This window comes from Miniopterus natalensis, chromosome 15 (assembly GCF_054644295.1).
Source record: "Miniopterus natalensis isolate mMinNat1 chromosome 15, mMinNat1.hap1, whole genome shotgun sequence".
Taxonomy (NCBI): domain Eukaryota; kingdom Metazoa; phylum Chordata; class Mammalia; order Chiroptera; family Miniopteridae; genus Miniopterus; species Miniopterus natalensis.
This window is the reverse complement of record NC_142095.1, coordinates 51,739,886-51,762,875: the sequence shown is the minus strand read 5'-3', so window position 1 is coordinate 51,762,875 and position 22,990 is coordinate 51,739,886. Positions and strand designations below refer to the sequence as shown.

Sequence of the window (22,990 nt, the reverse complement as noted above, 5' to 3'; positions counted from 1 at the left end):
CCTCCCCTGACGCCGCCGGGGTCGGAGGCTTGGATTCCCTCTGATTTTGGCGAGGCTCCCTCCCCACCTGTTGTGACCTCGGCCTCAGTCCCCGGAGAGTGGAGGTGACACGCGGGCGCCGGGAGCTCCGCGCCCAGAGACAAAGTCGCTGCTCCCGTCTCCAGTGTTTGCTGCGAATCGCCGCGGGCAGACCCCCCCATTCCCGCGCAGCCCCCGCCCCCAAGAGTAAGAACTAAATAAACAGTTGTAAGCCAGACCTTTCGCCGATCGCTCCCATCCCACCCCCTCCGCCCCCCGCCTTTTTTGTTGTTGCAACTTTGCGAGATCCCGGGAAGGTGCTCAGACTCCGCTGGGCCGCCTCCCGGGCTCGGGTCCGCGCGGGGATCCCCGAGCCGCCTCCCTCGCCCTCCACGCACGCCCGCGGGTCCCCGGAGCCCGCCGCCCTCCGCCGTGGCCCCTCGGCCGCTCACTCGTCCCTCCCCCACCAGTTCCCCCCGACCTGCGCCGGGAAGACTTGCTGAGAGTCGCCCCGGTTTCTTGTCGACCGCAGAACCCGAAAGTTTGCACGAGGAGCGCGCGGCGAGCCGGCGGCGGGGCAGCGGCGGGACCATGGTGCCGCGGGCGCCTCCTCCGCGGGCGTGAAGGCGGCGCTCGCTCCCTCCCGGACCCGGTAAGTCGGCGGCGGGCGCGGGCGGGGCGCGGGCCGAGGGCAGCCTCCGGCTCCGGCTGCGCCCGGGGCTCCGTGCCCAAAGCGGCGAGGGCGGCGCGGGGCGGCGATGGGCGCCGGAGCCGGAACGTGCCCGTCTTCGAGGACTGGACTTCCTCTCGTTCTCCCCCTTTATTTCCTAAATCCGAAAATCTGGAGATCAAAGTTTAGCGCGCAGTGTAAAGTGCCCCGATAAAATATGGTGACATCTCTCGCCCCCCTTCTCACCCTGCTCCCCCCTTATAACTATTAATTATTTCCAAGTCATTGTGTCCAAATACCCTTGCCGAGCTGATTACAAAGTGTATTGATTTAGTCTGGGCTCATCCTACGCGTTCCTTTTAATTCATTTTCTTTTTGCTCGACCAGAAAACCCAAAATGAAACATTTCTTCCCCTCCCCCAGCCTTCATCTGTGAGGCTTGGCAGAGTAGTGAAATTAATATAAACATTTAATTTGGTTGCATTTGAGCTTCTCCAGCCCACTTCCGAGCGGCTGGCGCGGCTCTCGCGCCCAGTCACAGGTATTTTCCAAGTGGGGTGTCCTTTCTGTTACTGCCCTTTCAGGAGCAGCGCTGGGGGGGCATCCTGTGTGCCCCCGAGAGGTGTCTATACGCACGTGGAAAACGTGTCTACACTTTACCTTCGGTTGTCCGTAGGCTTCAGGATTTAGGGTTTGCGTAAGAGCTGAGTTAGAAAATCTAAAGGATATTTAAAAGATTTTTCTATTGCTGCAAATATATTGAAGAATCTCTGCAAAATATTTACACCCCCCCCCATTTTTTTCACAGTGAGAATCCGTTTGAGGGGGAGATGTTTTAACTGAAATTTGAGGAGAAATCATCAGATTTTAGGTGTTTTCTACCCGGGGTTAACCAGCATAATTGAGATAGAGGAGTTCCTGTTATTTTCAGTTCCAGAGAGAAATGTATCAAATCTTTTTTAAGAATTCCACTGGAGTTTTGATTTTCAAAGTGGAAATACCCATCCCTTTGAATTCAGGAAAAGAAAATTGGGCTCCCAGTTACAGAGACTTGGAATGGGTTTTTTCCTCTCTGATTTTCCTACTTGAAATGTCTAATAATTAAAGAGCACTGAAAATATAAAATGGAATGCAACTAGTTATCATTCAGAAGGTGTCAGCTAAAATCTCACTGCACAAAGGGGGAAAAAGGTTTAACATCTTGCCACTGGCTGCATCCCCCCCCCCTTTAGACCTTGGGTTAGCATGAGAGAGGGAAAATCAGGTTTTTTGAGGAGAAAGTAAAGTAAACAGCCTCCAAATGCTGAACCTTGACAACCCAAATTAAGGAAGCAGAGAGATCAAACGGAACTGCTGCTGGGCTGTTGTCAGGAGCTCTGCCTCAAGAACCCTGGACTATTGGATCAAGCAGCAGAGCTATATACTCACTAATGCAGAAATGGACCATTGCAAATGCTGATCTTTGTTGTGCAAGGAAGGCTCACTTGGAAGGCAATACTTAGCCTCTCTCCAGGCAGCATTTGAGGTCCTTATGGATGCTGACTTGCTAAATAAGTTATTATTTTTTAAATGCATTTTTGTTTCTGAAGGGAATGCACCTAAAAGATATTAAGAGAATATTAAGTCTTCCAGAGGCTGTCTTGCTACCCAGAACTGTGCAGTGGAATTCTCTCTACTAACATGAGGCTCCTACACAAGAGTTAGATAACGTTTTCTTTCATCAACTTTAGAAGATCTGCCTTGTCAGGGAAGCCAGGGTTTTGTATATGACGGTTTAAATCTGATGTGCAGCTCAAAAGCAACAACAACAACAACAACGGGGCGAGGGGGGGTGAAGTTCTGTGTCAGTCTACTCTTGGAATTTAAAAATGCAAGAGGGAGCAGTCTGCAGATTAGACATAACCTCTTTTTTTTGGATTGGTATTCAACATGACCAGGTTGCTACTTTTATTCAAGTTCTCTGTAACTTGTCCTTGCTTGTTTTCTAGGAAAATTTAACTGCTTTACATTTTTAAAGGGAGTAGTAACAGTAATTACTTTAGCATTTTGTTTTCACAGGTTTACCAAAGTATAATGAACTGTCTGAAATTAAGAGGGTTATATTGCTGAAGATGTAAGGTTTTTTATTTATATTTAAATTTTGAAGTATAAACTGTACCTTTTTTTTTTTTTTGCTGTAAACTCCTCCCAAATTAAATGTCATTTAAAATTAAGTAGAACAAAGTAGGATATAGGACAAGTAAACACATACAAAAGAATAGAAATAATTGCCATTTAAGAATTGCATTTTTCATTAACAAATGTCGATCACATAGTAGCACTTTGTTTTTTGTAAGTCAGAGTTCATAACCATAGTGCCCAGCATGTTTGGAAGCCTGTGGTTTTTATTGGGTATACCTTTTATTGTGTGATTAAACAATGCAAGTTAAACATACACATGGATGCCATTAGGCAATTTTCTGCAATATGTAATTTTTTAAAAACTATAAATATTTTCTATTTAAATCATTTGTACCAACAATAACAGAAGTTAACTGGGTTAATATTGAGCCTAGGCATAGTTTTCTGTCACTAAGTTTTTTCCTTGCTTCTCTTGAGACTGTATCCCTGACCTTGTATATTTACATTCTCAGGCTCTATTGAAGGATATATCTGTTTTCAACAGTTGTTTAAATTAACAGGAGAATTGTGATATTTCCTAAACAAATATATTTATACCACAGCATGTCCAATGCCAACATTAAGGAGAAGGGTGAACAGAGCAGATGTGACAACTTCTTTTGAACCCAATCTTATTGTGCTGTGTATTTGGTTTTCATATTTTACTTAAGACTCAAACTCAGTTTTCAAATGTTACCTTGTGAGATTCGGCATCACCAAAAGGCATGTGTATTCAGACAATGTTAGGAGTTATAGCACCAATTACAGTTCAATAGGGATGCCAGGAATATTTACAGGGCTTCGCAAGGTTCTGTCTTTGAAAATAATTTTAGGCACACATTAATAAAATTTAAATAGATTGCAGGCTGTCAGAAAATAATATAAATTTTGTTTATGATTCAGTTACTTTAAGGTACTTACATTAAAGAAACTCATTTAACCCCTGACTGAAGAGCATTAAGTAGGGAGGGAAGGCCCTCCAAAGAGCTCCCACTGCCCTTTGCTCTCCCGATAATCTTAAATTACTACAATTTAATTGCAATTCAAGGCATTGAGCACGAGCTGCTTCTCTATGGCTGAGAAAGGATTTCCAGATCATAGCTATATTTACGCAGGTGGTATTTGTGATTTTCAAAAAAAATTTTTTTTTTGCTTAGGGCTTTTTCCGTCTTTAATCCTGTTGGGTGTCATGCTCCTTTTATAGGGCTCAGCTACAGTAAACATCGTTTTAGCCAGGCCAACAGCATTGTCTCTTTTCTAAAATGTGTTTTTTGAACTTGAAGTTTATAAAGGTCTAAGGCAACTAGGGGTTTGTTTTCTAAAGAAAACAACCTTGAGAGAGGCATCTGCTGAATAGACAGGTGGACTCTGCATGAGCTAACATACACTCTTACTGTTTGCAGGGAATTGTGTATGTCTTTAGGGTACAGGGGTAACCCCACCAGGTGATCAGACATAGAGTTTGTGAGTCAAGCCAGCAAGCCCTGTAAGTTTTCAGTCAGGCACGTGGATTTTCTAAATGGTCTTTCTTGTGACTTGTTACGTGTGTGCGATCCAAGGAGCCATCCTAAACTGGTTTTTAAAAGACGTTTCTCTTCTGTGGCACTTGGATGAATAAAGGCTAGAGGTGCCAGAGGCTGGAACATCAGCCGGCCTGAGATGAGACGGTCCCCGAACCGGGAGAACCTGGCCAAATGCGGCACCTCACCCAGGACAGTTGTTTTTCTTTCTTTCCCCCTGGGATCTACATAGTTTATTCACTGTGCATGTGACGACGCGGTTAATGGAAATTAAGCAGATTTGGCTTGTGTCACCAATCTAAAAATAAATGTTGTAAGGAACGTTAGATTTCAAGAAGTGCTTTGCTTGTGCATCCCATAGACAGAGTTCTTCACGGACGGCCTCAGCCTGCTGTCCTGGAAAGAGGAAGTACGTTCGAAATCGCTGGCAGTCGGGAAAGACAATTAGACAGGGTTCTTTGTTTTTAATGAATTATTCTTATTAATTACAGTAAGTTTGTACTGAGGCGTTTTTCAGGCCTTATTTAGAAGTGGCTCCCCGTCGCCAGAGCTGAGCCAGAAGCTGTGTGTGTCGTGGTCCTGGCACTGTTCTACCCAGTGGGGGAATCTGTTGACCAAATTAGCTGTGGGTGTCTCTGCAAGGCTTGCTTTCCTTTTTGAAACCTCCTGGCACCAGTTTTTAATATATGTCCTGCCTTGCGCACAACAGGTGTTTGTTTAGTAGTTATATTATGGGATTCAAAGTGAGGAAAACATTTTCTACCTAGCCAGTCACTGGAGAATGAGCTGCCTGAAAGAAAGAACCTGTATTTGAACAAGCGTAAGTGGTTTTTCCTTGTGACCCTCCCCAATATATTTTGTTTAAAAAAAAGTGGGGTAGGGCTCAGTTTAGTGCCTTGATATTTGCAATGAAGGTGCAGTAATGTAAGATGACTGGGAGGGTGCAGAGGGCACTGGGAGCTTTTCAGTGGCCTCATCTTGATGCCGAAAGCACCTCACTCATGGGGTTGAATTAATTTCTTCAGTTCGAGTACTTAAAGTAACTAAATCGTAAACAAAATTTATATTAGCTCCTGACAACTAATAATCTATTTAAATTACATTAAAGTATCTGGGCAAAAATTTAATTAAATACAGAAGTACTGTCAGGCCCTGTAAATATCTTGACAGGTCTACTCAAATGGAACTGATACCACGAAATATTTACATATGTCTGCTGTGTTCGGAACATCTCGGCAGTGCCTGTGCGAAGCTAATTGCACTCTTTCCAAATCACATTTTTAGTAAAATAGTTTTCTTTTTAAAAGGAACATGGATACATACAGATTTGTGTTCACGTGTTTTGTTTACTATTTAGTTCTCTCTATGCTCTGATGGGTTTATTTCCTCCTGCTGCTGCTAATTCAGACAAGCAGCTGACTAGAGAATCATGGACTGGAAAGCTCATGTCATTCTTTGTATTTCAACACTTTGGTGATATCAGAGGCTAGGGTGTTGCAGGACAATTACTGAGAGGAAAAGATGGAAATGAGCATGGCATTATTGGTCTCTGTTTATATTAAATAGAATAGATTCATTTAGGATGGGACAAAGATTTTTTCCTGCATTTTATATTTGGGTACGTATTTACTTACTAGTAGTCAGTCAGGTGGACATCCACATTTTTCCAGAATTTCTGATTTTTGGCTAATTCTCTGATCACCTTTTTTAGCCAGGACACTAATAACATTTCTCGCATGAAGCTCAAACACTGGATTCTCGAGGATCCTTTTTTTTCCTCCCAGCTCAGCAGTTGAGTCATCATGTGACTCCCTGCTCCAGGTTCCCTGTCTGTGGGTTAGGGGGTAGTTACAGGTATGTCTTCTGAGCTTGGTGATCTAAAGGCACAGGTGCTGTGTCACTACCCATATTTTTAAAGACATCCTTGGCGCTGTCAGGACATTGACTACAGCTCTTGGGGGAGAGCGTGCTGTGTGAGCTTCGCTGGACCTTCTGTCCAGAGCCTCTCCCCTGAGTTGGTGATGTGGGATCACAGGTGGTGGCTGCCTCCTCTCTGGGGCCTCATGGGTGAAGTGGAATCATATTGGCACTTGGTCCTACTTCAGCTTGTTTCAAAGAGAGGTCCCTTGCTCACCTGCTTCCAGATCATTGTGTGTGTGTGTGTGTGTGTTTGTGTTTTGAATGTCAAGAGATTTATTAAAATACAGACTCCTGGATCAGAATTTTTGCTGACTGCTGTGAGAATGGCTTTTTAAACAAACTTCCCCTGGTGATTCTGATGCACACTAAACGAGAGCCACGGACCAAGTGACTTATGCTGGAGAGATTCTGGCACAAATCTTCATGCTCACTTGGATTTTATTGATTGATTCTTTGTTTTATCTCGAGGCCTGTATTATTTGTAATGTGTTTGAATTTCTATTGGGAACCAAAGCCCCTGGTTTTAAAGTGTGTACCAGCATTGAGGCTGGAGACGGGGTCACCTTGCTCCTGATTGGCTGGGTCAGGCAGGGCGGTCTTTGCGCTTGGAAACAGCTCCCCTTGTGATTCTGAGGCCCCCCTGAGTAGCGGGGACTAGACTCTTCCATTGTCAGAGTTGGGTGAAAGCCCGCAACTCTTCTGAAGGGTCTAACTGGACTGCGTGGCCCTCATGAAACCCGAGGAGTAGGGGCTCCCTGTCCTGAGTGAAGCACCAAGAGAAACAGGCACGTGGAGAACCAGGCAGAGCCAGGGCCTCACAGCTGCACCGAGCGGAGGGACAACCTGGCACATTGGTAGCTTTCACCAAGTTCCAGGCATTTCCTTGCAGAATTATGCCTTGCTTGTGTCCTTGCTTCCAGTGGGTGTTGGTCTGTCCTTGCTACCAATTAGTGTCGAATGGCTTTTGGGAATTGTTTTTTCTCTGAGTGTTTCATCTTTTTAAAAAAAATCTGAACTGTTTAATCATTAGACTAACCCTGCTGCCCAAGTGTCTGAGTTTTCCTAGGCATCTTGGGAAATTTGCTATCATATGTGATGGGCCTGCAGGAATATTGATGGGAATTGCTTAGCCAATGATGCCACACAAATGAAGCAGGCAGAGTCCTAACAAGAACGCATCCTACAGGATTATGAGATGAAGGTAGATAAATTGCAAAAGAGGCTTGCTTAAATATTCAGGGCTTTAGCTAAAGATCTAACTACTAAGATCAAAAGAGTTATTTATAAAAGTTGTACAGACATTTTCGTTTGTGTTAGTAACGTGCTTTTTGAAGTTACCTAGCGATAAAGCGTTTGTCCAAAATGCCCTCACATAAAGTCTTTGGGTGTGGCTTGATTTTAATGGGTACCAAAAAGATGCCAATTGTTTTTATGTCCAGAACTTCACAGTTACCTTGGCTCTAGGTTTCGGTGGCATTTGGAGTAGCCCTATAATACAGAGTTATTTTATTTCTGTTCAGAACCTGAAGCACTTTTAAAAATAATCTCTGGTGGGCCAAGTTTAAAGCTAGAGTGTCTGTGTCCTTGAATAAAGGGTTTCTATAAAGGATGAACATGGGACTGATGGGAAACTAGGAGGTGTCACACTGGCCCTGATGATGAGATCTGCAGCATGGCGCCATGTTTGTCAAAAGGATGTTAATCATTTCATTAAGGAAGTTTAAGTAATTAACTGATTTATCATTAGGGAATCAATGACAGACCCTTTTTAGTGATGTATTGTAGAAATTTTCTAATAGAAAGTTTGCCGCATTTAACCATTTGGAAAAAAGCTAGTTGGACTTTAAGGAAGCAGGTAGCACTTCTTAAAAAATATCGCTCCCACCTGCAACTGCAAATAATCTCGGAGAGAAGAGCCTGTTAAATCGGAAATCGCTGAGCCTCGGGTCTCCCCGCGGCCTTCCTCAGGCGTGTTGCTGCAGACCTGCTGTTCTGCGGCCTCCTCTGGGTTTAGGGAGGGTTCAGCCGCTGAGACGTGCTCGTCTAATGTTCTAAACAATGGCTTTCGTTGCAGTGGGACGCGTGTTGACAGTAAACGCCCGCTGTAACTTCGGTAAGCTTGCAACAAATTCTTGTACTTGTAGAAGCAGGCCGTCATCCCTGCGCTGAGGGCGCGTCTCCCTTTTGTCTCAGGTCCTTATGGCAACTGTGGCACCAGGTTTACGGATTCCAGGGTGGGGGTGGGGAGGGGTGGGCGTGGTGGGATCAACGCCCATCTGTCAGAAATTGACCTTCCCCCTGCACTCCTTTGTCCCAGAGCGATCCAGGAGGCATGCTCCCAGCTTCTGCCTGTGCATGTTGTATTCCAGGCAACTCAAAGTTAAAAAGAGGCTTAAAGAGTGATGTCCTTTCTGTGCTTGTTTTTGTTTTGTTTCTGTTAGGAAGCAGGACAGTCCCTTTTCCTATGTAGAGAGCGTCTCTGTCGGAGATGACTTGCATAGCAGAGAACTGGAGGTGAAAGAATCCTTTAAGGTAGAAAGAAGCACTTTCGGAAACCGTGGGCATGACATGTAGACGGGTGCGGGGTTAGTGATGCAGCCAGTGTGGCTGCTGCTGGGAACCGGATGCCTTGGCCTCAAGCTCTTTGATCTCCGAGTTGAGAACTTCTGAGCAGAGAAATCTGGCAGGTATTTACAAAGCTATTTATCTTAAAACTACATGTTTTTATCTTCCCATTTTTATTATGGAACCTGTCACACCAGAAACGAACAAAGAATAACTCAGTGAGCACCCATGTACCTGCAGCTCAGCTTCGGGGAGAATGCGTTTCTGTCCGGGTTGGAGAGCTCCTGGCACGTTCCCCCCATCCATGTTCCCTGGAGACACCCTCTGCGTTCATCAGGCTGCTTGTCATCCCCAGAATTTCTTTATGCTTTTATACATACGCATGCAGTCCCCAAAATACGGGGTTTCTTTTGCATGTTTGGGGATTTATGTTGATGGTGTCCTACTGTATGTGCTCTTTTTTTTTTTAATTCTCACCCGAGGATATTTTTTTCCATTGCTTTTTAGAGAGAGCGGAAGGGAGAGAGGGAGAGATTGATGAGAGGGAGACACATTGATTGGCTGCCTCCCCCACACACCCCAACTGGGGCTGAGCCTGCAACCGAGGTGCATGCCCTTGGCTGGAGTAGAACTCGGGACCCTTCAGTCCCCAGGCTGACGCGCTAATGCTGAGCCAGAGGGCTAGGGCTGTGTGTGTTCTTTAATAGCTTGCTGTTTTTTGGTCAGTGGAGTTAGTGAAATTCATTCATGTGGATACATTGTAGCTGTAGTTTATTCATTTTCCATGTGAACCTTTTGAAGTGTTGCCTATTAATTCAAGACAAGTTCTTTAAGCTCGAACTTAAAACCCAGCAGCCTCCTGCAGTACCATATATTGAAACTTTAGGATTAATATGCAACTACCAGGCCTGACTCGAACTTCATAACTTGCTCTTCATAATTCGCTCGTTTGCCAATGGCTCGCCTCCCTCCCTCCCTCCCTTCTTTTTGGAGTGGGGACTTTAAAATCAAACATTTACTAGGCCGTTTGAATAAAAAAATAATACAGCAAGTAGCTGATCTACGTTTAAGAAAAACAAAACAAAACAGGCAAGGCATTCATCTGAAGGAGCCTGGCCATTTTCTCTTTTATTTACAGACTTGGCTTCGACCTAACAGTCACATGTGCAGCGTGGAAGTGAAGACGCGAGGCTTAATTAACAGGCCCTTTTTGCTTCTGGGTCCTCGTTACCTATACAGAACCTTGCTCTTCAGTGTAGAAAGTGATTGCTGTGTTTTAAAGGACTGGCCTCTTTGTGCTAAGAAAGCCATATAAATGGAGATATACTTAGATGAAAATCGGAACGTGTTTTTAAAATAGTGAGTCTACTTTCAGCTGCTATCGAACTGGCTGCCCGGTGCGGCTGCCGATCAGCGACTGCCGATGACCAGGAGGATCCACGTGGTGGCCGACGACATCTGCACATAACCGGAGAGGGATCAGTTTTTTGTCATTAAATATTAGTGATAAATGATACAGCATTCATTTTGAGTAGATAGAACATATTTAATCTGATGTAAAGAATTTCGATTTAGTCAGGCTCACTGCTGAGTGAAGTGAAACTCTTGCGTTTTAAGAGGGAGGAGAAGGCACTGCGTTAGCCTGGCCGGCAGACTCGGTCATCAGAAACGTTACCTTGAGCTGCCAGGCAAGCTAGACAAGTTTTGCCCTCCTAGACAACTTGGGTATTTGTACTGATGTTTTATTAGGAATATCAGATATTCAGTAAATAGCGTAAATGACTGGAGATGTTAAACAGAATGAGTCTAAAGGTAGATAGTGTTTCCCTGAAGACTGCAGGAAAATGTAACACGGGGACTATTTGTACAGTGCTCGTTTTAAGAGGCTGGTGTGTGTTAAACAGGGACCATTAGACTCAGTTTCACCCATTAAACAATGGCTTTAATTTTTCTTTAAATTGAGTTTCTCATAACAAATAAAGCTATGCTTAGTAATGGTTTATTTAAAGAGGATACCTGTAACTTGGCATCTTTTTCTAGGTTCCTGAAGCCTGGTGGGAAAACACTGCCCTGCCTTCAGTGTTGCTGAGGGTTTCTGATGCAGGCCCCCTAAAAGACGCTCCTCCCTGGGTAGGCGTCAGCCATGTGTCACTACTGTTCACCAGAGCCAAGTGACGAGAGAGGACATACAGGAATAATTAGCTGTGCTTTATAGGATGGAAAGAAAGAGTGATTGACATCTTTAAAAGAAGAAAATCAGATCGAAGGCCACTGTGACATTATTTTCAAAAAATGCATTGTAAAAGTGATTCTCTCGAAAGCTGAGATCCCCCTGCCCGCACCAGTCATGTTCTGCCACTTTACTGCCCTCTGCCCTGCTTGAGCACATTGGCTCTTACCAGCACTACCATCTGCGTCCCAGCAGTGGCCTTCTCGGTGGTGAGGCAGGCCAATTGGGTCAACTTTGTGATCTGGCTGATGTCCACTGGGAGCTCAGATCAGTCCAGGCTCATTTTTATGTGTGTCCAGATCCAAAGCCAAGATTTCAACTTGGTGAAAGGCTGTGGAATTTATTTCCCAAAGCGCTGCCCAAACTCTGTTCTTCTTTCCTTCAGCTGCCTCCTTGGGCTGAGATGATTGCTTAATGCTCTTAATTACGCTGGATCCCTGTGTATTTCTGAACACCTGTGCGTAATTCAGATCATGGGTGGTCACAGAGCCTGGCTCCCCAAACAGCTTCCCTTTCAGAATGGGGAAATCCCAAGGGGCCTGACTGTGCACCGAGTGTGAGGGGCTGAAGAGAGGCTTGACAAGGGTGGGACATTTCTCTTGACCTTCCACTGTGCCGTGTGAAAGTGTCTTTCACCCTTGGGTTGGAAAGTGTCTTACAATGAGTAGCTCAGAAATAATGTTTTTTAAAATAGCCTCTCGTGCATTGCTGGTGGGAATGTAAAACAGAACAGCCACTTTGGGGGAGGGTTTGGTGGTTTCTTATAAAACCAAACGTAACACTTAAACCATAACTCTTAAGATACCATCAGCAATCAGAGTCATTGACACTTACCCAAAGGAGCTGAAAACGTATATTCACCCAGAAATTGGAATGTTTATAGCAGCTTTATTTATAACTGCCAAAACTTGAAAGCAACCAAGATGCCCTTCAGCAGGTGATGGGTAAATAATGACTGTGGTCCATGCAGACAGTGGAATATTACTCAGCACTGAAAAGAAAGAGGCTGTCAGGCCATAGGAGACATGGAGGAACCTTAAATGCACATCACTGAGGGAAAGAAGCCAATCTGAAAAGGCTTCGTACTGTATGAGTCCAACTCTGTGACATTCTGGAAAAGGCAAAGCTGTGGAAATAGTGAAAAGATCAGGGGTTGAGGAGAGGGAGGGATAAATAGAGCACAGAGGATTCGGGGACAGTAAAACTACTCTGTGTGATGCTATAGTGACAGATAACAGATTGCCATGCATTTGTCCCAAGCCCATAGAATGCACAGCACCCAAAAGTGAACCGTGAGTGATAATGACTGTCGGTGTAGGTTCTTCATTGTAACCAACGTACAGTCTGGGGGGGTTGTTGGTAGTAGGAGGCTGTGCACGTGTGGGGACGGGCTATAGGAGAATTCTCTTACCTTCCTGTTGATTTTGCTGTAAACCTTAAAGTGCTCTGAAAACTCGTAATTTTAAAAAATACCTGGGTTGTAAGGCATTTTCAACCATTGTCCATATCTTCAGGACAGTGTAGCCTTCTTTCCCCTTGTTCCTGCCAAGTGAGCATCCGCGTGGCCCGTGAGGACGCTGGAGTCAGCAGGGGCCGGTGCGTCTGAGGCTTGGAGGACGATGGAGGGGCTGCTGGGGCCGCCCTGGCTCCTGGAGCGGGGACCTGTGCGAGCTGCAGGGGACCCAGGAGCCGAGCCCAGCCAGGAGCAGACTCTGGTTTGGAAGAGGGGGCGGGCTTCTGCTGAGTGAGGGAGCGGTTGGGATCAAACCCAGCCTTGCTCCCCGCTGTGAGGTCCATGCCTCCGCCTGCACGTGCATTGTCACAGACAATACACTGATCACACTTTGTGCACCTTTTTAACGTGCCCGCGTTCTCTCCTGCATCAAGCAGGCTTTTCTCTGCCACAGACTTACATGCACTTGTCAGTAACGCCTTGGCCTTCCAGGGTGTGCGTTTTTACCTGATGTCCTTCCTCTGTAAAGAAGCCCTCCATGAGGACAGCACCATAAGGGCCAGATTCTCTCTCTGACGTTTGTAGCGTGTGTGTGACCAAGGATATAATGGGCCCCTGGAGCTGCAAGTTTTTCTCTGGACACGCGTGTTGTGCCTGTGTGTATACTCCGTGTGTGTGCGTGTCTGGGAGACTTGCAGTTTATTGTGAATGGAGAGCAAGGGTGAGCGCCTGGGACGGAGTTTCAGTGACTGACTGATTTTCACAGCGTCCTGAGATTAAGAACATACCTGTCCTGTCATCCCTTCACTGACCCACTAGTGACATCTGTGTCTTGTTTCTCCTTGGGCTCTCACAGTCATCCTGAGCACATTTTGGTTTGCAGGTTGGAGCACGTGTTAGGGCTGAGGTGAAGAAATGCCTCCTCTGTGCATTAAATGTAAAGTTTTGAGAATCTGGGACAACCGAGCCAGGTCACGTGGAGTGTAAATAGCCCATGAAAAGAGTTATCTGTAAAAGAGTAGAAGTCCAAGTTGAATGGAGATTCTGAGAATTCAAAAAGAACAAACAACAAGTGGGAGCCAACTGGCTGTGCAGTTTGTGGAGCCCAGTGCAAAATGAAAATGTGCGATTCCTTGCTAAACGTTTGGAATTTCAAGACGGCGGCAGCAGGGCATTAAGCCAGGTGCAGGGGCCACGCCCAGGACGCTCGCCTTGCTTGGGCTGCGTACGTGTGTGTCTGGAACGGCACCGCTCTTCTGCAGCAAGGTGGGAGAACGGACTGGAGCAGCCCTGTGGGCGGGCCCTCCTGCGACACTTAGCCGTCAGCTTGCGGTTAGGAATCCAGACTGGGCTGCAGACCTTTCTCTTCCTGGGTTGTACGATGTGCATTGAGTGCCGAACATCGGTCATCCTCTGGACGGGTGTTCGCAGCAGGCCTGTTGCAGAGCCCGGTGAGGGACGCTCACCTGGTCACGCCCTTTGCTTCCCGTGTTTCTTCTCTAGCCCGTCTCCCAGGATCCGGCCACTTGACCTGTCCCCCTCATTGCGCTTTATTGTCCCCTACCTTTGACTTCATTCTGGAGAGACCTGCTGGACTTAAGCTGGAAGGCAGCCTCAGAAAAGCTTCCGCTCTTTTCCCCCTGGTACCCCGAAGTCTGAATGAGTAAACCGGGGGCCCTGTCTGGAGGGTGCTGCGCAGGTACTGCCTCAGGAGTTGCAAGATAACTGCCTGTGTCACAAAGAGCAAAGGTCGTTTTACGGGATGCTGTACCTCTGCATGGGGCTGTGGGGACACCCTCACTGATGGAGATGAAATGAGCCTTTTAGGCTGGCTCAAGCAGGGTTTGAAGAAAAGGTTTTTTTGTAGTACCAAATTTTAACATAATGGGTTCGCTCAGGAATGTTTCCCCTTGGGCCAGGTAGCTTGGCCCTCGCCTGTAAAACGCACGATTCTCGGCCCCTGGTAGCTTGGGCATCCTGAGCACGAGCAGAGCCCCTGAGACAGCTCTGTTGGGGCAGCGACGGGCCTGCTGCGGGGTGGGGAGGCCCGAGCGAGCAGGCGTGCAGAGCCCTCGCGCAGCGGTGGCCCGCGTGAGCACCTCGTTCCTGGAGGCTGCTTCGCTCAGAGTGGCCCCTCTCGCCCGCGCTGCTGCTTCCTGAGAACTGGGTCCTGGCAGCTCACTCCTTTCCCTTTAGAACATTTGATAACGGAAGTTGGGACGATTAAAGACGTGTGCCCTGCTTCCTGGCTTCATCTGACTTCCTCCACACTTTCTCCTCGTAGCCTCTCCTCTCCTGTCCAGCACAGGAGCTGTCCTGGACTCGCTGCGCGGGGCGGTCGGGGCGCTGGGAGGGCTGGGAGGCAGCAGGTGGGTGTGTGTTTCTGGGGAGGGGTGTGCTTGGTTTGTCAGGAGCACCCCAGAGGCCAGGCTGGGGCAGAGACCTCTCACGTGTCTGTGGCCAAAAGCAGGTTGGCATCTGCTGCCTTGAGGAGGATGCTTTTTCAGAAGCGGGTGAGGGAGGTGCTTTGCCCACAGGTCTGCCGATGGGACGCGGGAAGGACACTGTGCGAACAGGAGTGACCCCACTGGCCGCCTGTCCCACAGTCTCAGGTTGTGACTGTATTTACTAGGTTGCCTGTAGAGTTGCCGGTTCACAGCCACCCCCATTTCGCACTGGAGGGACCGGGAGTGGGAGTTCAGGGGTCGGCGTTAGACTGCGTGGAGGTCGGTCGGGTTTGGGTTTGAATGTGTTTACGCAGTCTGTGTTATTTTCCTGGCAAGGCGTTTAGTTCCTAGGGGAACGGGAGAGCCGCTCGGGACAGCTCACCATTTGCAGAGTAGTTGCTAGTGTGTGCACAGTTTTCAGTGTCTGCTTCCCCACCCGCCGGGCAGCGCTCAGCAGGCTGGGCAGAGGGCCCACGCGTGCCCCTCTGATCGCCTGCGGTGACCGTGGCCTGGCTTCGGGCAGGTTCCCATCCTTCAGCCACATCTGTGCCGAGTGTGCAGGGAGCAGCTTGGTCAGGGGTGCTGACTGTCGCGTGTGGTCAGGGGCAGGGGTGTCCACACACCTGTGCGTTTCTTAGTGACTGTGAAACGGTGGAGAATTAAGTTGTTTCAGTGGCCATCACGGAAGTGACACGTGGCCGTGTGAGTTTCTTTGTTCACTCCTTCACTCACTGACGGACGTGTTCCTCTTTCCTTTCGCGTCTTGTTCATTGACTGACCCCGTGTTGCTGCTGGGCCACACTGTGACCTCCCAGCCCCTTGGCCTCCAGTTATGTCGGGCATCCTCAGGTAGGTGCTCTCACACAGCACCATTTAGACCCCAAGTGTCATTTTTCACAGAGCTCTTTGTCAACAAGCTTATGAGATTCATCTGGTTCCACCTTTTATTTACACCAGAAGCCAATGAGTTCCCTATAGGCAGAGTTACCGTTTCTGTAAGAAATGCAACTTTCAGTTACACTTTGACTCCCAACACTGTACTAGGTGGATGCTCCACCCACTGAGCGACACTGGCCAGGGCTGCAAGAGCCATTTAACTCTAGTGATACAGAGTTTCATTAATGCTGAGCAAACGGCCTAGGCATGTGGCACCAGCGAAGGGTGCACCTAAATCCTGACCCATGCAGTCAGGGGTGCTGGTCACACGTGGCTGTGGCGGTTAAGCATGGGGACTCTGGAGGTCGGCAGACTGGGTTTAAAGAGCATTTTTAACACTTGTCAGGTGTCTAAAGCCTATTAACCTTTCCAGTTTACTTTCATCTTTCATAAATATGTGTGTGTGTGTAAAAGGACATCATAAAAAAACTACCTCATCCATTTGTTCTGTGGATTAAATGAGATCATCCACGTAGGATGTGGCGCATGGTGCCTGGCATGTGTCAGAAAGAGCTTTGTACGCGTTAGCTCTTAGGACGATGATTATTCTGTCTGTATTGGTCAAAAGTCACATTACATAGCTAAGGTAGATAAAAAAGGCAGAACTTTGCAAAGATCACTAAAAAAAGGAGACGTACCCCACGTGTGGAGTGAGTCGGAGTCTCAGGTTAATTACCTTGTTGTGTTTTGGGCCTGTGTTGATTGTGTTGGTTTTGTCTCTTCACTTTTGAATAAGCTCCTAAAATATGGTTTTGTTGGATGTTTATATTTGCTTCTGAAATTTGTGCAGGTGCAGATAACAGGAAGCGAAACCTTAGGCGGCCCGAGGGAGCCTCATTCAAATCGTGCCAAGCAGGTATAATATCCCAGTGTTATCACTTTACTGATAATCTGGCATGCTGCGGGTGCTCCACGTGCCACGCGGATTACAGAGGGTGAAGTCACACAGCAGCTTGGCGCCAGCTTGCCCGGCTCTGTAGGAAGGTGAGGGAGGAGAGCCCTCGGTCTCGGCGACGGTGCTGTGGCACCTCGTGTGCCCACAGGCCCAGGACAGCAGGGGCTGCCGGCCTGTTGGCCCTCCATGTGCTCTCCGAGGCTATCTCTCTTGGCTGCAGAGACGGGATCTTTACTAAATGACTTGGCACCATGTCTCTGAAGTTAGAAGGCAGCTCTGGGTTTTAGACATCACATATTGCTGCATATTCTGACATGTAATGAAATTTGGAGACTGCAGACCCATGGCTAGAATACCAAGTTTTTCAGATCTTCACATATTCAGATTTTCCAGTGGTTATATCTGCTTTAAGGCTTAATGTGTCTTTTGTCCTTGAGTGTTTAGGGAGAGGCCATGGCTGTGTTGCCTGTGTGGAAGGAAAGCTCTCTCTCTGTCTTTGTATGTGGTACCCCCTGAGACATGTATCGACTTGGATGGAGTTTGCTGGTATAGCCCACCGTCCTGGAGGACCCGCTCCATGTGCATTTCCTGGTTGAGCCAGGAGTGGGCCAGGTACCTATGTGTAGGATGTCCATCCATTTCCCGCTTTCGGTAAGAGCATCTGAAATAATTTGCCTAACCCATGGAGCAGCCAGCACCCTTGCCCCCTCAGTCTTTGACTTGGCTGGGACTTGGTTTCGTCTTGTTGAGCTGGATTCTTCCCAGCCCCCTTCTGGTCACATCCATACACACATGCTCACTGGTGTTTCCATTCATTTCACATGACCAGCCTGGCTCCATTCATTTCCCCAACCTCACTCCACTCACATCTCATATTCCCCCCCCCCCCACACAAAAAGGCATTTGCCAGGGGCACAGTTTTTCTCTTCCGGTTGCTCCTGAAGGGTGGGATGGGACTTGGAAGGGGGAGGGACTCCTGGGGGGAAAGGGAATAGCAAATAAAAGGAGAAATAAAGACAAAGGATTGGGTCTAGATCACATATCTCTGGGGTCCGTAAGTCATTGTTCAAGTTGTTCAATTCCTATTTGAGGAAGGCCCAAGGGAAACTCAACTTCATGAATAGAAAAATAAAATTATTCCACTACTGGCATGCATGGTTGTGGAACCAGACAGAACAAGACCCAGCCTCAGTGTGGTCTCTTAGAATTTGGGTGATCTTAAGCAGGTTTCTTTGCCTCAGTTCCTTAGTCTTCTGTAGTGTGGCCTGGTGATGATATGAACCTATTAGGAGTGTGTGATGACAATTCATGCAATGCCCAACGTCTAGCACACTCGACACCTTCAGTATAAGGTAGATAATGTTATCCCCAGTTATTCTGATGTGTGGAGGCAGTGGCTTTGTTGTGTATAGTTGAGAAGCTAACCCAGGGGCGGGGAACCTTTTTTCTGCCAAGGGCCATTTGGATATTTATAACACCATTCGCAGGCCATACAAAATTATCAGCTTAAAAATTAGTCTGCTGCCCCAGCTGGTTTGGCTCAGTGGTTGGAGCATCGGCCCACGGAGCAGACTGAAGGGTCTCGGGTTCGAGTCTGCTCAAGCGCATGGACCTCGGTTGCAGGCTTGACCCGGCCCTGGTCGGGCGCCTGCTAGAGGCAACCAGCCGATGTGTCTGTCTCCTTCCCTCCCTGCCTCTCCCTCTGAAAAGCAGAAGAAAAAATATCCTCTGGTGAGAATTAAAAAAAAATTAAAAAATTAGCTGCTCTGTTTGGTCAAATGTTTAATTAGCTGTCCTGATGGGAAGGCTGGAACTGCTTCTCTCCGGCCAGGCCTCGGCCGGGCAGGCGACGTGCTTCTGTGGGCTGCGCCTGGCTGTGGGCGGACATCCCAGCCCTGGACTCGAACCCGGGCACAGGACAGCGCAGCTCAGGGTCCCAGCCTGGCCGCTCACGAGCCGTGTGACCCTGGACAAGCTACTACTCGTTTCAGTTTCAGTTTCATTTTCATACCTGCAGTTCAGTTTTCTTACCGCAACATGGGATGATAGCATGTGGCACATGAAGCTGGGGGTAGCGACTGTGTAAGTTAGCACATGCACCTCACTTGGAATAGGGCAGAGCCTGTAACGGGGCCTCGGCGTCAGCACGGCTACTCTGGTTGTCCTGGTTGTGCCCGTGGGGATGCCATCAGCCCTTCCCTAGCCAGGCAGAAATGACCCTTGAGAGGACTCAGGTAGGATTCTTTCAAACCCTTCCATTTCTTGACAGCTTGGGGGCAGATACCCAAAACTGAGACTTGGTTTGAGAGTCTTGGTTTTAAACCCAAACTCCTATCATCAGGCCTGAACATTGGCCCCTTTCCTCCTCGCCTGGGATGGAGACACATGGAAGTAGTTTGCCGCAGTCGGGTGTCAGGCTTGGTCTGCTAGTGGAAGATGACCAGTGTTTACTTGCTACTTGCTACAACTCACTGGCTTTTCATCCTTCTCTTTGTCCCCCAGGAGAAAGAAAAGATGAAGCTTAAGTGGGAATACATCTGTGTGACGTCCTAGGTTAGCAGAGCAGGGACTGCTTCACAGGCACATGCTTGACCGGGATGCCCTGCATGGCATGGAGTTGGATTTGCAGTGACTGTGTGGGGGCCACATGTAGGCGGCGTCAGCAAAGGCTGGCTCAACAGCCAGAGCATTGAAAATGCTTACTGTGGGCAGGGACCGTTGCGGTGCTATCTCCGTAAAATTTATTCTGTCCTCATACAACTTTATAGGAAAGATACTTTCATCTCCATTTTATAGATGAGAAAACTGAGTGACAGAGAGATTAAGAGCTTGCCCAGAATCACACAGCTGGATCTTTCCTATTTCATTTAAAGTAATATAGAGAAGCGTGGCAGGTCGTGGTTGCAAAGGACCTTGGCTTTTTTTTTTTTTTTTGAAACAACTTTATATATATACATATGTGTGTATATATATATGTGTATATGTGTATATATCTCCATGTTATAGCGTGACTATGTCATCCTGTTCTATAGCTGAGCCATAGTCCATTGTACAGGTGTACTTCATTTCAGCCTTCATTCGTTGATGAGCACGTGTTTCACGTTCGGCTTTTATGGTGAAGGCTGCTGTGAATACTCAGATGCGAGCTCTTGTGTTGGCTTATATTTTCAGTTCTCTTGGCCATCCTGGCTTCGTCGCCCACCTTAGAGTGGGGAGGGGTCAGTCCCACCCAGACCATGGGAACCAAGAATGGATGAACTGATTCCCAAAGGGAGAAATCAAGGTTCTGTTTCTAGAAGAAAAAGAAAGAATGTTTGCCTGATGACAGCAGCTGCTGTCCATTCTACCAGTTAGGAAGCTTTTCACACATTACCAAAATCCTTGCTCAAACCGGCTAAACAGTAAGGGAATGTTGTTAGCTCATTTACCTGGAAGTCCAGAGGTAGGGTGGCCTTACGCACAGCTGAGGCCAGTGATTTGGTTCTCACGGTTCCGTCTCTGCCTGGAGGCAAGATGGCAGTAGCAGTCCCGACTGCCACAGCGTCCAGAAGGGGAAGAGGCTGTCCGGTCCAGCTGCCATCTCTTAAAAGTGAGAAACTGCCTTCTCAGCAGCGTCCCAGCAAGCTTCCTCCCTGCTGTCTTAGCCTGAATCGCCCATTCCTACGACCAGACGGGTCATTTCTTGATTGGCTTAGCCTGGGTTTCTAAACCAGCCAGACCATCCTTCAGGACCACCTCTGGGGGGGGGGGGGCGCCAGCTTTCCCCGGGGGTCAGGGCCCTGTGGGAGAAGGGTGCAGGGGGAGGAGGGGAAGGGAGGTTGGGAATCGCTTAGTAATGCCAGTCTTGCTTTGCCTTAAAGAAATTCAGGTTTCCAAGGAAACAATGTGGGTGTGGGATGCAGACATTTCAGGCTAAGGGAGTGGCATGGGCAAAGCCATGCTTTGCCAACTTTGTATATAAAATTGAAGGTATCTTGCCCAGCTGGGTGTGGCTCAGCGGTTGAGCGTCGACGTAGGATCCAGAGAATCGTGGTTCGATTCCTGGTCAGGGCACATGCCTGGGTTGCGGGTTTGATCCCCAGTTGGGGGTGTGGAAAACAGCTGATCGATGACTCTCTCATAGTTGATGTTTCTGTCTCCCTCTCTGCCTCTCCCTTCCTCTCTCTGAAATCAATAAAGATATGTTTAAAAATTTTTTGAAGGTATCTTGGTTATTCATACCTTTTATTGTGTGAATAAGGAACTTGAAGAGCAGAAAGTGAGAGGCAGGATTGGCACCAGAGCTCCCTCACCTCCCTTCCCCCTCACCTGTGGCGGTGGGGCCGCGGAGCTCAGTGTGACCGGTCAGCCTCAGAGCTGCCTCCCTTCCGTGCGTCTCACAGCGCAGCAAGCCAAGCAGAATTGCTTTTATTTTTCACAGCTCATAGCTTTTTTCGTAGCTTTAAGGACCATACGAGAGGGGTGGATAGCTATTTTATGCTGTGTGCAATCATAATGGAATTTTTACTTTATTCATTCATTCATTCATTCATTCATTCATTTATTTATTTATTTATTTATTTATTTATTTATTTATTTATTTATTTATTTTAAATATGTCTCTCTTGATTTCAGAGAGAGGAAGGGAGAGGGGGAGAGAGAGAGACAGGAACGTCAGTGATGAGAGAGGGTCATTGATCAGCTGCCTCCTGCACGCCCCCTGCTGGGGACCGATGCTGGAACCCGGGCACGTGCCCTGACTGGGCATCTAACCCAGATCTCCTTGACCCTAGGTCTACGCTCAACCACTGAACCATGCTGGCTGGGCTAGAATTTTTACTTTTTAAAATGATCAGATTTTTTTTTTTCAGGGAAAGTCATAAGTTGACCGTTTGAGATGTAGAAAATGATATGGAGGAATGCCAGTATTTAGTTATTCCCTGAACATACAAATTACTAATTTTAATTTTTCCTCTGTCGTCCATGTGATACACTAATGATTCCGCAATTATTTGTTCAGAAAGGCTCCTTTGTGGTATGCCCAAATTTGAGAATTGTGGTTTTGTAAAACTTCCTAGTTTATCCCTCACCCATAAGAAAAGAATTTATATTAACATTTTTAGTGTATTTAAATCTAATCTTTTTTCCCATTCATATGAACAAACACATGTGAGATTAAACAGTTTCATTTCCTGCTTATTTTCATTTAACATTACTTCATGAACATTTTTGTATTGTTACACATTTTCTGCAAGCGTGAGTTTTAAAGATTGCTACAGTTCCATGCTGTTTATAGTGCACCATAATTTATTTAAACATTCTCTTTTTGTTGGATGTTTACCGTGTTTCCAGTCTTTGGTACTATAAATAATGCTGCATTGAACATTCTAGTGCATAAATTTATTTGCACCTCTCATTATTTCCCTAGGATAAATTCTGTAATTTGTTTACTGGATGAAAGCATGGTGAACATTGACCTTGTCTTGGATGTGTCACCAGTTTGTCTTCCATAAAAAACGATGGCAGTTTCCACCTCATTGCGGGAAGGCCAACGTGAAACAAACTAACCCTCTCTCTCTCTTTACTGTTGACAGTTTTTTAGGCGAAAGTTGGTACGGAATTCTGGAAATACGCTGTTCTTTCATAACTAATGAAGTTGTACTTTCCGCACCCCTTGGTTTTTGACTACGTATAGCACTTTTGTGATGTACCTATTTGTATTATGCACTGAGTTTAAAAATTAATATTGATTTATAAGATGTCTTTATATTATGGATTTTAATATTTTTCCAAAAACGTTCCCTTTAAATATCGTATTAAAGTAGTTTGGGGGTAACCGCACCTCCTTGAGGCCGGCCCTTCGCCTTTCCCGTGCCTCCTCGTGTCCTCTAAGGCGGCCTTATTTTTCTACCCAGCACTTTTTCTCATAATTGCTTCATAGTTTCTTCCTTCTCTTCCTGCTCTTTCTCCTCCTGCTCTTTTTCTTTTTTCTTTCCTTTTATAAAAAAAAAGTGTTTAAATCCGTCTTAATTTTATTTCAGTGCGTGGTATGAGACAAGAGTTTGACTTGATTGTTAAAGACTTAAGTAACAATCAACAAAAAACAAAACAAAACAAACAAAGCTCCTGGTCAGGGCATGGCCCAGGGTGTAGGCTTGACCCGGGGGCATGCGGGGGGCATGCGGGGGGGGGGGGGG

General features: G+C 46.9%; 1 protein-coding gene across 3 annotated transcripts in view; it reads left to right on the top strand.

Annotated features, from left to right (window-relative positions):
- The first annotated feature begins 550 nt into the window (after positions 1-550).
- Positions 551-22,990, top strand: part of FOXP1 (forkhead box P1) — a 538,679-nt gene continuing 516,239 nt past the window's right edge. For all 3 annotated transcript variants that reach the window (XM_087825127.1, XM_087825126.1, XM_087825122.1), the window contains exon 1: positions 551-670. The gene's annotated coding sequence lies outside the window, so the exon portion shown is untranslated. The remainder of the gene's footprint in view (positions 671-22,990) is intronic.